Source organism: Chinchilla lanigera, unplaced genomic scaffold (assembly GCF_000276665.1).
Source record: "Chinchilla lanigera isolate Chin_1 unplaced genomic scaffold, ChiLan1.0 scaffold00035, whole genome shotgun sequence".
Taxonomy (NCBI): Eukaryota; Metazoa; Chordata; class Mammalia; order Rodentia; family Chinchillidae; genus Chinchilla; species Chinchilla lanigera.
Window position 1 is genome coordinate 1345413 of NW_004955436.1, and position 14064 is coordinate 1359476.

General features: G+C 50.0%; 1 protein-coding gene across 7 annotated transcripts in view; it reads right to left on the reverse strand.

Annotated features, from left to right (window-relative positions):
* Positions 1 to 7068: 7068 nt before the first annotated feature.
* The window catches only part of Cep85l (centrosomal protein 85kDa-like), a gene marked incomplete in the record, with an annotated part of 129581 nt that continues 122585 nt past the window's right edge, over positions 7069 to 14064 (reverse strand). For 6 of the 7 annotated variants that reach the window (XR_001234954.1, XR_001234956.1, XR_001234953.1 and 3 more), the window contains 2 exon segments: positions 7069 to 8004; positions 8161 to 8352. 7 annotated transcript variants of the gene reach the window in all.

The window sequence follows — 14064 nt, forward strand, 5'->3', positions numbered from 1 at the left end:
GGTGGTGTATATCTGTAATCCTAGCATTATGGAAGGCTAAGGCAGGAGGACCTTAAAGTCAAGCCCAGCCTGGGCAACTTAGTGACTTAGCAAGACCCTGTCTACATACACACACACACACACACACACACACACACACACACACACGAGTGTCGATGGGTTATGATGTAGGACAGAAACTCAGATCTACATAAAGAAAGGAAGAGCACTAGAAGGAATAAAGATAAATAAAATATTTTATTTTTGTTCTTAATTGATCTAACAGATAAGAGTTTATTCAAAAATCTGAAAGATACAATAGATACTGTGAAAGGGAAAGAAACTGCTCAAAAGGAAAGAACAACTGGGATGAGGGAAAGAGAAAAGAAAGAAGGAAGGGAAAAAACATCTGTATGGCAAGATAGCTAGGATGACTGTACTACTAATTTCTATTGGCTTACTGAAAGGAACAGTTAACGTTCAATTGGTCAGTCTTGCATGCCTATGTCTGGTAATCTGAGCAACTACTCTGAAGATAACAATAAGTAATACAACAACCATTGGTGATTTCCTGTCATCTGTTTTGAAATTGTTTCACTTTTTTGTTGTTGTTTTGCTTTTGTCTTCATTTTTGTTATTTTGTTTCTGTTCTTTCCCCTTTAAAACAAAATTTTTAAAAACAGAGTTTGTTCAAAATAACAATGAAGCGAGGCAGCGGCTGATCATGGGCTGCGGAAGAGCAAAGCGAACGCATTACGCGGCCATGGCAAGGCTGGCGGAGACCCTGTGGAAAGCTGCAGGCGCCCACCGCAGACTCCAGGGCATCCACTGCACAAAAGCTCTTTAAACAAGTCTATTGTATGTGTTAGTAAAGGATAGGAAATAGAGTCACATAAAATGTTCAGTTAAAACCAGAAAAGGCAGAAAAAGACAGGATACAAATATTATTGATATGAATCCAACGCTACCAATAATCACTTTAAATGTGAGAGATCTGTACCAGTGAAAAGACAGAGGACGTCAGCGCGAATAAAATAAATAACCAAAACAAAAGCCAAGTGTGATCCAACTCTACAAGAAATCCACTAATCCAGAACAAAATGCTGAAAGAGAGCTGACTGGAAAGTGCAGCGAGACGACAGAGAAGCAGAGGGGGAGGCGAAGGCAGCGGGAGGCGCCCCGAGTCGGTGCGGGGCACGTGTGAATACGCCAGCACGAAGCCTGCTGTTCTGTGTAACGGATACGCGCTAATTAAAAAAGACATCCACTGTCCATGTCGAGGCAAAGGCAGTCAAAGAAAAGGGACGGAGGCGGACACGCTCTGCCCATGCTACGGGATTTCAGGCAGAGCACTCCAGGAGGCAGCCACGCTCCCTGGATGGAAAGGTCATCCTTCCTCTAATGACAAGGATGCACTCTCCAAGAACACAGTGCAGTCCTTGCTGTGAACGTGGCTGACAGTGGAGCGCTGAAATAATCGAGGCAGAAGCTGACAGGAGGGGAGGAGAGGGACAAGGCCCCCACGGCAGCTGGAGACAGCACGTCCCGCGTCAGCGACCTGAGCTCGTGGGTCTGGCCCCGTCCACAAACACCGCCGGACTCGCGCTCTCCTCAAAGGCACAGGCCACGCCTCACAACAGACGCCCCCCAACACACTGTAACAAATTTAAAAGAGTAAATATCAAAAAAGTACTGTATGTCCTCAGGCCACAGTGGAATTAAATGAGAGATCAGTAACAAGGGAATCTGGAAAGCCCTGGAATATTTGGAGATTAAACAACATGAGTTCCAAGTAATACTTGGGTCAAGAAGTCTTAAAATATTTTGAACTAAATGAAAATGAAAACACGGCTGGTCAAAATTTGTGGGGTGGAGGGCAAGTAGCCCTCAGAGGGCTTTCCTCCGACACCGGGCATAGGTTTTGCTCCCTCACCTTGGTAAAGAAACAAAAATTTGCGCATCCAAATGTCTGTATCTCCAAGTGACAAAGTTACCGACAATTAATGCCACTCTGCCCCTTTGACCTACGCAGTGCTGTCACTGACGGGTGTTACTGGGCCCTTTACATTCCCTGAATGTTCTATGCTAATCCCGTACAGTATTCTCAGTCAGGTACTCTTACCCGTTTTGTAGATGAGCAAATTTAACTTTAATTTGAAAGTATTTTCTCACATTAGCCTACGAAGATAATAAATGGTCAGGATTTAACTTATATTGCTCATTCATTTATATAGATCTAAAATGCTAGGTATTTCCATTGGGGCAGTCTGTAGTAATTCACACGCAGACAGAACGTTTCTGTCCCCCGGGCTCCCGGTGTCCCTCCCACCCCAGCCAAGCACTTGCTGGTCTGACTTTTATTGGCCTAAATCAGTCCTGCCCACCATTCATTAAGTGGAATCATGCTGTTCTCACACTGTGGGGTGACTTCTTTCACGCAGTGTAAGCTTTTGGAGATTCACCCGTTTTCGTTGCAGAGTAGTATCCAGGGTGTGGGTGGACACTGTTCGTTAGCCCTTCCTCGCTGAAGGTCATGTGGGCTATTTCTAGTTTGTCTATTTTGAATAAAGCTGCCGAGATCATTCTCCTACAAGGCTTTCAGCAAATGTATGTTTTCATGTTTTATTGGATAAATACACAGGAGAGGAATTACTGGGTTGTAGGAGAGATGCGCATTTAAATTTTTAAGAAACTGCCTAATTATTTTCTACGATGAATATACCTACTAAAGCCCATTTTAATTTCCTGAAGTACCCTGTAGCATATCAGGCAAACAACCAAAGGTCCCCACATATCAGGCATACATCCAAAGGTCCCCACAGATATTGGCACCGGTGAGCACCCCGCCCCGTGTGAGAACGGGAAGCCCCGTGCCCACCCTCTGCCTGCCGAGCCCCTGCCCTTGCCCTCGGCAGTGGAGAAAGAGGGTCCATGTGTCCTCCTGGCCAAAGCAGTGCACAGGCCTCCAGCCGGCTCAGCTTCCAGCCCCGCCCCACACTCTCCACAGGGGGAGCTGGAGGCCGACCCTTCCAGGAGGACACTGGCTCTGTCCCGGGCTAGGCTGTCTGGATTGCTCTTCAGCACGTGCTTGGCTATTTCAGACTCTCAGAGAGGTACAGGGCTGTCACAAGAAAGAACAAAACCACGGTGAGTGCATTCTGCGCACTCGGCCCTCTGGGAGGGTGTTGTTACCTGGGACAGGCTCCCGGCACCAGCAGCTGCTTCCAGGCACATCACCAGTAGGGCCCTTGAGGGAATCACTTCCTGTGAAGGTTAAAGAGCTTTAGAGCTGGGGATTTAGCTCAGCAGCAAAAGCGCCTGCCTGGCAAGCGGAAGGTCATGAGTTCAATTCCTGATACCGGAAGAAAAAGAAAAAAAAAAAAAAAAGGCTAAAGAGCTTTGCTCTAGGCATGAGAGGAAGTGAACCTACAGCTCAGAGACCTCTACAGTTACCAAGTTTAGTCCGGCGATATTGTCGCATTTCTCAGACTCACCCTTGTCAGGCCTTGGGATGTCGTCACATGTGTTGGGCTATCTGCCCTTCTCTGAACGATGGGTAAAGTCCATGATGGCAGCCCTTGAGGTCAAGGACAGGTCAGCCCAAGTGGACAGCCGTGGGCGTGAGATCTGTGCTAAGCGTGCTCAGCCCCAGGCCCCTGGCTATGTTCTGCTCTGGCCACCCAGGGTTCCTCGGTCCCCGGCAGCCTGAAACATGCACTCCCTGGAGTCACTCTGGAGAAAAAGCTGAGGTTTCCAAGAGTAAGGAAGTCCTCGGGACCAGGGCAGGGCAGGACATTGTAGAACCCTCTCCAAGCAGAAACAGCCACTAGGATGCCCAGGAGCACCTGCCCACCTCACAGCACCCTGCACCTGGACCAGGGCTGGACCCAGGGTCAGCACCTCCAGACAAGAATCTGCACTGATGTGTGTTGTGGTTACGTCTGCACCGGTGAAGACCCGGTGGCTGGAGCCCTATGCAACCTTCTGAGGAGCCGGCCAGGCCCAAGAAGCCCTCGGAGCCCAAGGTGTGGGTTCCCACAGCTCTGCCTGGCTCGCTCTGGCTGCCACAGGGAAAGGTTGTGGTCCCCGCCATCGGACGAAGCCCAGGCTCGGGGATGGCTCATGGCTGCAACCCCTGCCCTGGATGCTCTCGTGCCAAGGTTGACCTTGAAAACAGGCCGCCCTGTGCTCTCGAGGTCACCTTCAGGAAGAGTCTGAGCGCAGGACAGACTTCATTTCTCGACAAGGCATCTGCCTCACCCGCTCACACCCGACCCTAATGGATCGGAGCACAGCCAGGTGCCCTGTTGTTCTGATAGAGGCCGTTATCGCTTGCTATTCAGGGAGTGTGTGCAAGGCTCTTGGCTCCTTGCAGACCCTGGAATTCTGTTTCCAACAGGCTTTCAGCGGCCGTGGCTCTGAGTCATCCGCCTGGTGACCGGAGCTGGGCTCCAACACCATGTGCCCCTCAGATAACAAGGCTGAGCATGCCAGACCCATGGGGCCTGATAGCCACCTGTTAACATCTGAACAAGAGCACTTTTGATTAAACCTCACATCCGTGCCTGCCCCTCTTGTCCCTTCTAAAATTAGACTGGTGTTCCGCTAGCCGTGCCCTTGCTGAACCTGAGGCAGCGCGCCCATAGTGGACAGTCCTAATGTCTCTTCCCAGCCCCTCCAAAACAGGGAGCCTCCTCCCACAATGCCCGACACTTCACTTCAGACCTGCTAGTCAGTTCAAACCCTGTGGAATAGACTTAGATTTTTAAAAAGCCAACAAAGTATAAAATAAATCAGAAGGTACATTCCAGAATTCTGTGCTATATATTTCTGTCCCTAAGCTAGCTGTGTAAGCCAATGGAAGTTATTTGAAGGTCACAGTGACTCAATTTCCCATCTATAAAAAGGAAACAGCATACTCCCTACAAGCAGAATAACAGAATCACATCACAGAAGGACAGAAATCCTAGCCGGGCATGGTGGCCTACAATCCCAGCACTTAGGAGGCTGAGATAGGAGGATCGCTGCAAATCTGAGACCAGCCTGGGCTACAAAGTGAGCTCAAGGGCAGCCTGAACTGCATATCGAGACCCTGTCACAAAAAGACACACACACACACACACACACACACACAAAGAAGCAAGGTCTTCCCTGAGAGCCTGGTCCCCATCCAGTCCCTGGAGGAAGTGGGTCTTAGGAAGGTTGGAAGGTGACACCCACAGGGAGAAAGGTGCTCACGAGTGGAGGGGGGCCCGGACCCCTGAAGCTGCGCGTGATGCTGGCCTGACAAGGAAGGGAAGGACATGGTACAGCCAGACACCCGGGGCCCAGGGGAGACAGCAGCCTGAGTCCAGGGATGTGCAGAGCAGGAGGGACAGTGGCCTCTCGTACAGCCACGCATTGTCGCAGAACACGGAGGCAGGAGGAGCCACTCTGAGTAGCAGAGCACGTGCGGACCCTAGCCTGACGTGTGGGTTCTGGCCACAGAGGATGACAGGAGCGCAGAGCACAAAGGCTGTGTGGGCCACGCACCACATCTGGGGAGAGGATGAGGGGTGTGTGGGGGTGAGTAGACCTCAGGCTCTGAGAAGGCTGCAGCCAGGCCATAGCTGCAGAGCTCGGTGGCCCCGGGATACGCAGCAGCACACTGGAGGAGGAGTCAGAGGACGTTTGCATTTGTCCACTGCTGTCTGTAACCTGCTGAGCTCAGGCCAGAGCTCTTCCTGGAGGGGTGCACAGGATTGCCTGTGAGGAGGACATGCTTCCAGCACCCACGTGGCAGTGACCTTCTGGCCAGCATCTTCGCCCCAGCCCTGTCCTGCAACTGACAGGGTCGACGTCTTAAATTACACAATGGCGTCACAGAGCTTCCCTCGTTCCTTCACCTTTGCCTTGCTTCCTTCCTCCCCTTCCTCTGGATTCAGAGACTGACGGCAGCCCACACACCCAGCAGCAGAGCGCTTAATTGCTTATGGCGCATCTGTGACTGGGGACACAAGAAGCAGCGCAGACCGGGCGAGTACGTATGCACCGCGGGACCGGGTGTGAGCAGGTTTCTGGCCTAGCAGTGAGAGTGGGCTCAGGAGGGAGTGTTATGGTTTGGTTCTGGATGTCCTCCCAAAGCCTCATGCAGTCATGGGGCGGGCTTCTAGAGTTTATGATTGACTCATGGGTGTGAGTGCTACACCAGCCCTGGGGCGGATAGTTTGCCTAAGTAAGGGAGACAAAGAGGCTGCCTGCCCCCACTCCTCCTTTTGCTCTTGCTGGTTTTGCTGTCTTCCTCCACCATGAACTGTTGCCCTCTGCCATGCGTCACCCTGCCTTGGAGCCAGCAGAGTATGATCTGAAACCTCCACAAGTTGTGAGCTAAATAAACCGTTCCTTCCTTAATTCTGGGTGTCAGGTATTTTGCCTCAGCAAAGAGAGAAAAGTAACCAAGACAAGGAGAAATTCACATTTAAATACTCTGTGTGTGAGCGTGAGTGTGAACAGAGATCTGTGAAAAGAGACCATGGAAAACAGGTGTGAGCCCGAGGCATTAACAAGCAAGAGCTTTCGAGACTCGAGATCACACGTCTGTGACTCCCGAAGGCGCCGCAGCCATCGCTATGCACAACGTCGGCAGCTGGAGACGCGAACCGCTCCCTAAAGGAGCGTCCAGACCCGCTCTTCTCACGCTCCGGTGCACACGGCAGTTTCGTCAGCTTTGGGTTTGGGCAGGATATGCGCCGGCTGCTTACTCAGTGAAGGCGTGTTGCTTAGAGGAACTGGGGGAAAGGGTGATGGAAGCAATTTGCAAAGCCACCCAGCAGAGACTGAAGAAATCGGTCAATGAGCTAGAAAATTGTCCTGAACAGCATTCCAGGAAGAGGTTGGGCTGAGGTGGAGGAGGAAGGTGGACGCCTTGCTTTTATATGCCCTTTGGATCTTCCGATTATGAGTGCACACCGGAAGCACTGAGGTTTAAAATTGTATAAGAAGGCAATTTCTGCACTCAATGAAGAATTTAAGAGTCACACACAGATAACTGCAGATTTTGCAACGTAAATCCAATTTAACTGTAAAGTATGAAACAGTAAAGTCCGGGGCTAACTTCTGTGTTTGGTTTTATAATTTTTAGCTGAAAACTGGGTGGGCAACTTTCAAACAAGCTGACTTTGTCTTACAGCTGCTTCGTCCGAGCAACCTCTGCGAGGAGCTGCAGACAGCGTGAGCGCTGTGTCCACTCTGCACAGCGACACGGCGTGGGAGCCCACTCGCTGCCCTCACTCCCGCAAGGGACGCGGCCCTAGGTCCAGCTGGGCTTTGGGGGAAGGACGGGCAGAGGCGGCAGCCTGGAGTCAGGGAAGAGGGACAGCCGCCCAGGCAGGGGCACGGTTACAGCAGGAGCAGGGCCCTGCAGCTGTCCTGTGCCTCCGTCCGGGTCCCGTCTGGGGAGTCACGGAGGAGGCAAAGTTGAACAGGATATCCAGAAATACACAGACCCACAGTGCATGCTGCTCAGACTCCGCACCCAGACTGAAGAGACCGCGAAGCCGTGCTCTGCTGTCAGAACACAAGGAATACGTGCAAGCCAGAGGGGCACAGACAAATCCTGCCCGACAGTGGAAGTGACTGCCGTGTGCCCGTGCCTGTGCAGGGTGTGGGCACCGGGAACAGGAAAGAGCAGGGTTACAGAGGAGACGCCTGCCCTCGTGCCCCGGGCCACGTCCCTGAGGTCAGCGAGGCTCCCACGCGGCCGGAGTGGGCCCTGGGCTCCTGCTCCTCTGACGGGACACAGCAGCGGGCTGTGTGCTGTGAACGTGGCCTCGGGAAGGGTTTGCGGGATGCTGCGATGTTGTGGAGACTTTTCCGAGGGAGAAAGATCTTTTCCAGGGTGTCTTCTGCTGCTGGCTTAAGCGGGCAGGGAGCCCATTCCCATGTCTTCCCGCCTGCACTCTCCTGCTTCCCCTCGGAGGAAACAGTGAACAACTTACATCTTCTTGTGCGAGACTTCCACAGCTGGGCAGCAGGAAGTGTGTTACCCTAAGGGAGGGAAGGGTATCGATAAGCTAATTTATGTGTACAAAGCCCAGAACACACACACACACACACACACACCCGGGGCCATGTATAGCTGTTAACACTCCACACCCCACACAGCCCCTCCCCGCAGGGCTCAGACGGCAACCGCGCATTTACAGCGAGCTCGGTGCCCTTGCTCAGCGCCGTCCACCTCTGCGACAGGACCGTGCTGATGAGGCTGCTGCTCTCGCTGGGTGCTCGCCCACTCTGAGGAACCCGCTGCACCCCTCGTGGAACCAGCGGGGGACCTTGCTGCGGAGAGGCCAACTATCCACGGGCCTGGGGCACGCAGGTGATCCTCCTGAAGGGCTGGGGAAAATGACGGGAGGTTAACACCGCAGCCATCGAGACGATCTTAAATGTTCAGCTGACGCACATGACTGTGCGTGTTCATGCGGCAGAGTGCTGTGCTCCCATCTGTGTGTGCGCCGCGCTCTAGCAGTAACCGGCATCTCCAGCCAACCTCAACCTTCTTCATTCCTTTGTGCTGGAAACGCAGGAGATCGTCAGCTCAGCATTCCGAAATGCGCAGGTAGCCAATGTCCACACACTCACCTTGCTTGCTGCAGGACACAGGAGCTCTTCCTCCAGCTCTACACCACCAGCTGCCCATCCTCCCCGCCCCTCCCTGTGCGCTGTGCAGTCTCGGCCGCTCCTCACTCTCTGCCGTCATGAGATCAACCTTGCAGCCCCCACACATCCGTGATACCGCACGGTGACTGTCCTCCACTTCCCTCACACAGCGTCTTCCGGGTGGGACAGGAGTCCACCCTTGCCTTATGCCCAGATAATCTACTGTAAATTCTAAGTTAAAGCTAAACAATCACTCTTTTAAAAAGTCCCTTGGATGATATTAAATCTATTCAAATCTGCAAGATTGTTACAGACTATTTTATTTCTCCTGAAAATGTAGAACAAATGAATCCATTTGTAGACACCTATGCCCACTAAAAGTGAATCAACAGGATATTTTTTAAAAAGCTAAATATATCATAACAACCAATAAGGCTGAAGCAACAATAAAGGCTCCCAACAAAGAAGTCCAAGACCAGATAGCTTCACTCTTGACTTTCGCAGAGCTGCAAAAAGAGCCAACACCAATGCTCCCCACACTGTTCCACAAAACAGAGAGGGAAGGAACCCCTGAAACTCAGTCCAACAGCACCAGTATCACTCTGATCCCACACTGGATAAAGACCTAACAAAACCAGAAAACTTTGTCATCCTGGATGAAGACAGATGCAAAATTCCTCAGTAAAATACTTGCGAATTGAATTCAACAGGACATGAAAAGGATCAAACACCATGGTCAAGTGGGCTTCATTCCAGGGATACAAGGTTCAACACACACAAATCAATAAACATAACACACCTCACAGAAACACTCAAGGATGAAAATCACACAATCTTGTCAACAGATGCAGGAAAACCTTTGACAAAATTCTGCATCCAGTCCTGGTAAGGACCCTCAAGAACTGAGGTGTGGCAAGGGTCTTATGTCAGCACAGTGATGGCCGCGTCCAATGACAAGGGCCACAGCCAGCGTCACGCTGAGTGGGGAAGAACTGTACATTCTCCCCAAATCGGGGACAAGGCAAGGCGACCCTTTCCCACCACTTCTATTCCACTTGGTCTTAGCCAAAAGGCTGAGACTATTTAATACAGAGCTTGAAATTCTGGTCAGAACAATTAGGCAAGAGAAAGAATAAAAAGGATACAAAGGATACAAAGTAGTCCAATTATCTCTGCTTGCAGATGATGTGATCCTATAACCAGAACATCTGAAAGACTCAACCAGAAGACTTTTAGATTTAACTTAAGCAAAACAGCATGATACAAAATCAACATGCAATAGCTCTATCATCTACTAATAGCATACCCACTGAAAAGGAAATCAGGAGAATAATTCCATTCACAACTGTTTTTAAAACAGTAAAGGATAAGCCTAACCAGGGAGATGAAAGACCAGTACGATGAAAATAACGGAACACAGAGAAAAGAAACCTGACGCAGATCTTGGAAGAAGGAAAGACTTCCCACATCTACAGATCAGCAGAATTAAAATGTTAAATGGCCACATCACTGACAGTGATCTACAGATTCGGTTCAATTCCCATCACAATACCAATGATATTCTCCACAGAACTGGTAGAAACAATCTCAAAATTCATTTGGAAGCACAAAAAGTCCAGAATAGCTAGAGCAAGCCTAAGCAAAAGAGCAAGGCTGGAGGCTTCACAGTACCCAATTTCAGAATGCACTCCAGAACCATGGAAATCATGGCACTAGCACAAAAACAGACATATAGACCATGAAGTGGAGCAGAGGTCGCAGAAATAAAATTAACCTACTCAGCCACAGCCACCTGATTCTGAACAAGGGAACCAAAACAAGATGGAGAACAGATGGCCTCTTTAACACGTGGTGCTGGGAACTGGGTCTATATATGTAGAGGTCTAAAACTGGAACCCCCCCCACCTGTGCAAAGTCTGCTCAAAATAGGTCAAAGACCCAAATGTAAGACCCAAAACTTTGAACCATAGAGGAAAACAGAGGAGAAACACTGGAAGATACAGGCCCTGGCAACAAGGTCCTGATGAGGACTCCAATAGCTCAGGGAGTAACAGCAAGAACTGGCCAGTGGGATCATATCCAACTGAAAAGCTCCTGCTCAGCAAGGAAACAGAATGAAGAGAAAGCCACAGAATGGAAGAACCGCTCTGCAAGATACTTGTGAGATAAAGGATTAATGTCTGGAATATAGAAAGAACTTTCTAAAGCTTAACATAAAAAAAAACCCAATCAACAAATGGGCAAGTGAACTAAAGCATAAATGGCCAATAATTGTATGAAAAAATGTTCAATATCTTTAGCATCAGGGAAATGCAAATTACAACTACACTGAGATTCCACTGAGACAGTAAGATGGTTATCATCAAGAATACAAAAAGCAATTACTTCTCAATAAAAAAAAAATATAAGAAAATACATGCTGGAAAGGATGTAGGGGTAAAGAAACCTTCAGCACTGTTAGGGGAATGTGAATCTCATACAACTACTGTGGAAATAAGTCTGGAGGTTCCTTAAAAAACTAAACACAGGACAACTATACAAGTCAGATCTTCCACTTCTTATATGTACCTGAGGGAATCAAAGCCAGCAGACTGTAGAGATGCCTGCACACAAGCATATCACAGCACAATTCGTAATCGCCCAGTTATGCAAGTGGCCTGCGTACCGCGAGCAGATGAAAAGACGATGTGGTGCGGACGAGGAGGGGGTGTTGCTCAGCCAGGAAGGAGGACAGACTGGTGCCATCAGCAGGGCAGTGGACAGCCTGCACATCTGCTGAGGGGATGAGCCAGATTCGGAAGATGGGCATGGAGTGCATTCCCTCGCAGGTGAGTTAGGAGCATGCGGGGGCAGGGAGGGTAGCCTGAAAAGAGGAGGGGATCTTTGGAGGAGAGGAGGGGGCTGGGGGGCAGGGGAGAAGGGGTGGGCAGCACCGTGGTGCGATGCATGTGTCCGGAGTCTGCCACGCTGAAATCACTGACCCCGTGCCTGTGCTGTGGAAGAATAAGTGCCCTTCCTCCCCATCTTACTGCTCCTCCTCTTCTTTTCCTTCTCTTTCTATTCTTTTCTCCTTCTCAGAAGCCAAAAACTTCTTGAGCATTGAAAATGGGCTTCTCCCTATGTCATGGAGTAAGCTGTAAATCCCATATCATTTTGTGCAGAGCCGCCACACTGTCTCGATGCCTCGCCCTGGAGCCCGGCCCCTAACTGCATCGCTGGCCTAACACCGTAGAGGCCCTGGCACCAGTGGAGCAGCCAGAGAGCCCTGGCTGGAGACTCAGACCAGCACTCAGCGCGTGGCCAGCAAGGGCCTAGCTGGTCACTATTTCCTGTTCCTCCTCCCATGATTTGCGAATTGTCGGCCACATTTGTTATGAAGGCAAAAGCAAAAAATCAAATGCTTTGGAAAAATGGATCCAGACTTTTGTAGAAAATAGACTCTTAGAAGAGAATTTGAAGAAAGATGAAGTTGATTCTAAGAGCAGAAGTCAACAAACTTTGCATATAATGGGCCAGAGAGCAAAGATTTTATTGACAGATTGATCATGGTAAATCCCCAGCCCTTTACATTTCATTTTACTTTTAAAATTTTGAAACAAGATCTCACCAAGGCACTAATGTGTCCAGGCTGGGCTCAACCTCACTATTCTCCTGCCTCAGCCTCCCAGAAAGCTGGGATTACAGGTACACAATGCCATGCACAGCTAAGAGCAAATAATTAAGGCTCTGTGAAACATTAGGTGTCACAACTGCTCAGTTCACCTTGTCAGAAAGCAGCCACGAACTACACAGAAGCAAGTGAGCACAGCTGTGTTCCAATAAAGCTTTGCTTCACAGCTGAGGGGAAAGCCCAGTTTGGCCTGGTTGCAGTTTACCAACACCTGCTAGGACTCCACGAGGTCCACTGAGATGCATGTGGCGCAAGGGTCACACGTGGCAAGGAGGCAGCTGAGAGGAGTGGTGAAGCCACTATACAACTCTGCTCCTCTTTGTAGGATCCTTCAAAAAGTTCAGAAAGAGAAAGGATTTGGCTTCCTCAAAACTTAAAGAGTTTAAATGGAATTGGGAGATTAAAGTGCTAGGTTCAAAAGACAAAGTGGATTTGAGAAAAATGCATCTCCCTGATTTCTACCCCTTGACCCTCTCTGCTTCCTGCCTGCCCTGCCTTGGAGACAGCCGACTGCAGTGAAACCTCTACAGACTGTGAGCCAAGTGCAGTGGTACTCCGTTCATGAACTCAATTCTCTCCATGATTCTGGTCACAAATCAAACTGGACAAGAACAGCATCAAATTTCCCCGAAAGGTCAACATTGAACCTAACCAGTGAATGTGATTCGGTTCTTATCAGAAAGAGTTAGTGCTGCCAGGCCAACTTGAGAGCACTTGTTCAGCAGATGCAGTGACCCCATTCCTCACCACTACACCGTGTTTTTCAGGAAAGGAAGAATCACATGCCTGGGCAACTGGAGCTTCTGAGAGTCAGTCCCAATGGGAGAAGTGGACCAGAAAGGTCTGCAGCACCAGGGTTCACACCCTGGACAGAGGGCTCTGAAAGTGGGGGCAGGTTAGTGCTTGCTGTGGTTGGGAGGGCACTGGTTGTTGAGAAAGAGTTAAAGGGGCTCCAGAATCCTTTCCAGTCCACAGCTGGGGGAACCTGAGAGAAACTAAGTCCTCCAAAGGAGACCAAAGTGCATCCTCTAGAAGTTTGCTTCCTGACTGTAGTACAGTGGTGTGTTCTGGGCTGTACTCTACAAGGTCCAGATGGTGCCCTGGGCCTGAGTTTCTGAAAGAGGAACAGATCCCAGGGCTTTCCTCTCAGTCTGACCTCTTGCTGTGCCCCAGAGAAGTTGGTCTTCATCTTCACCTCTGAGGACGGCTGCTGACACAGCACTGGCCAGTGACAACTTTCCCTTCCAAATACTGACCTCGTGGGGAGCAGGACTCGTTGTGTCTCTGCCACAGGCTTTGGTTGGGAAGTATATTCTAGTTTCTCTTTTACCTTTGTGCTGAACACATGTGTGTGTGCAAGCATGTGTGTGCATAAAAGTCTTCCACTCACAAAGGGCCTGTCTGGGATCACTAATGAAAGCAGGAGATGGTCACAGAGTGGGGATGACAGTGTGCCCTGGAAATCATCTTCCTGTCAGCAGCCAGTCAGCTATGGTGACAGAGAAGTCCTGGTTGCTCACAGCCACTGGTATTGTTGTAGAAGTGTTACAGCTCATAGGAAAGTCTTTATAGCTCCTAGAAGGTGTTTACAACTCCTAGTAAGCATTGCAGCAGGTCGAGACCAACATACTAAGCAGCACCCAGGGTTCTGGAGGCAAGCGTACAGCTTTATTCATGTCAGTGGGCTTGTCTGGGATCCTTCACCAAAGAGCCAAGCCCCCAGCTCTCAGGGAGCAGCATTTTTATAGGGGTTACAACCAAGTAGGAGGTACAAGACA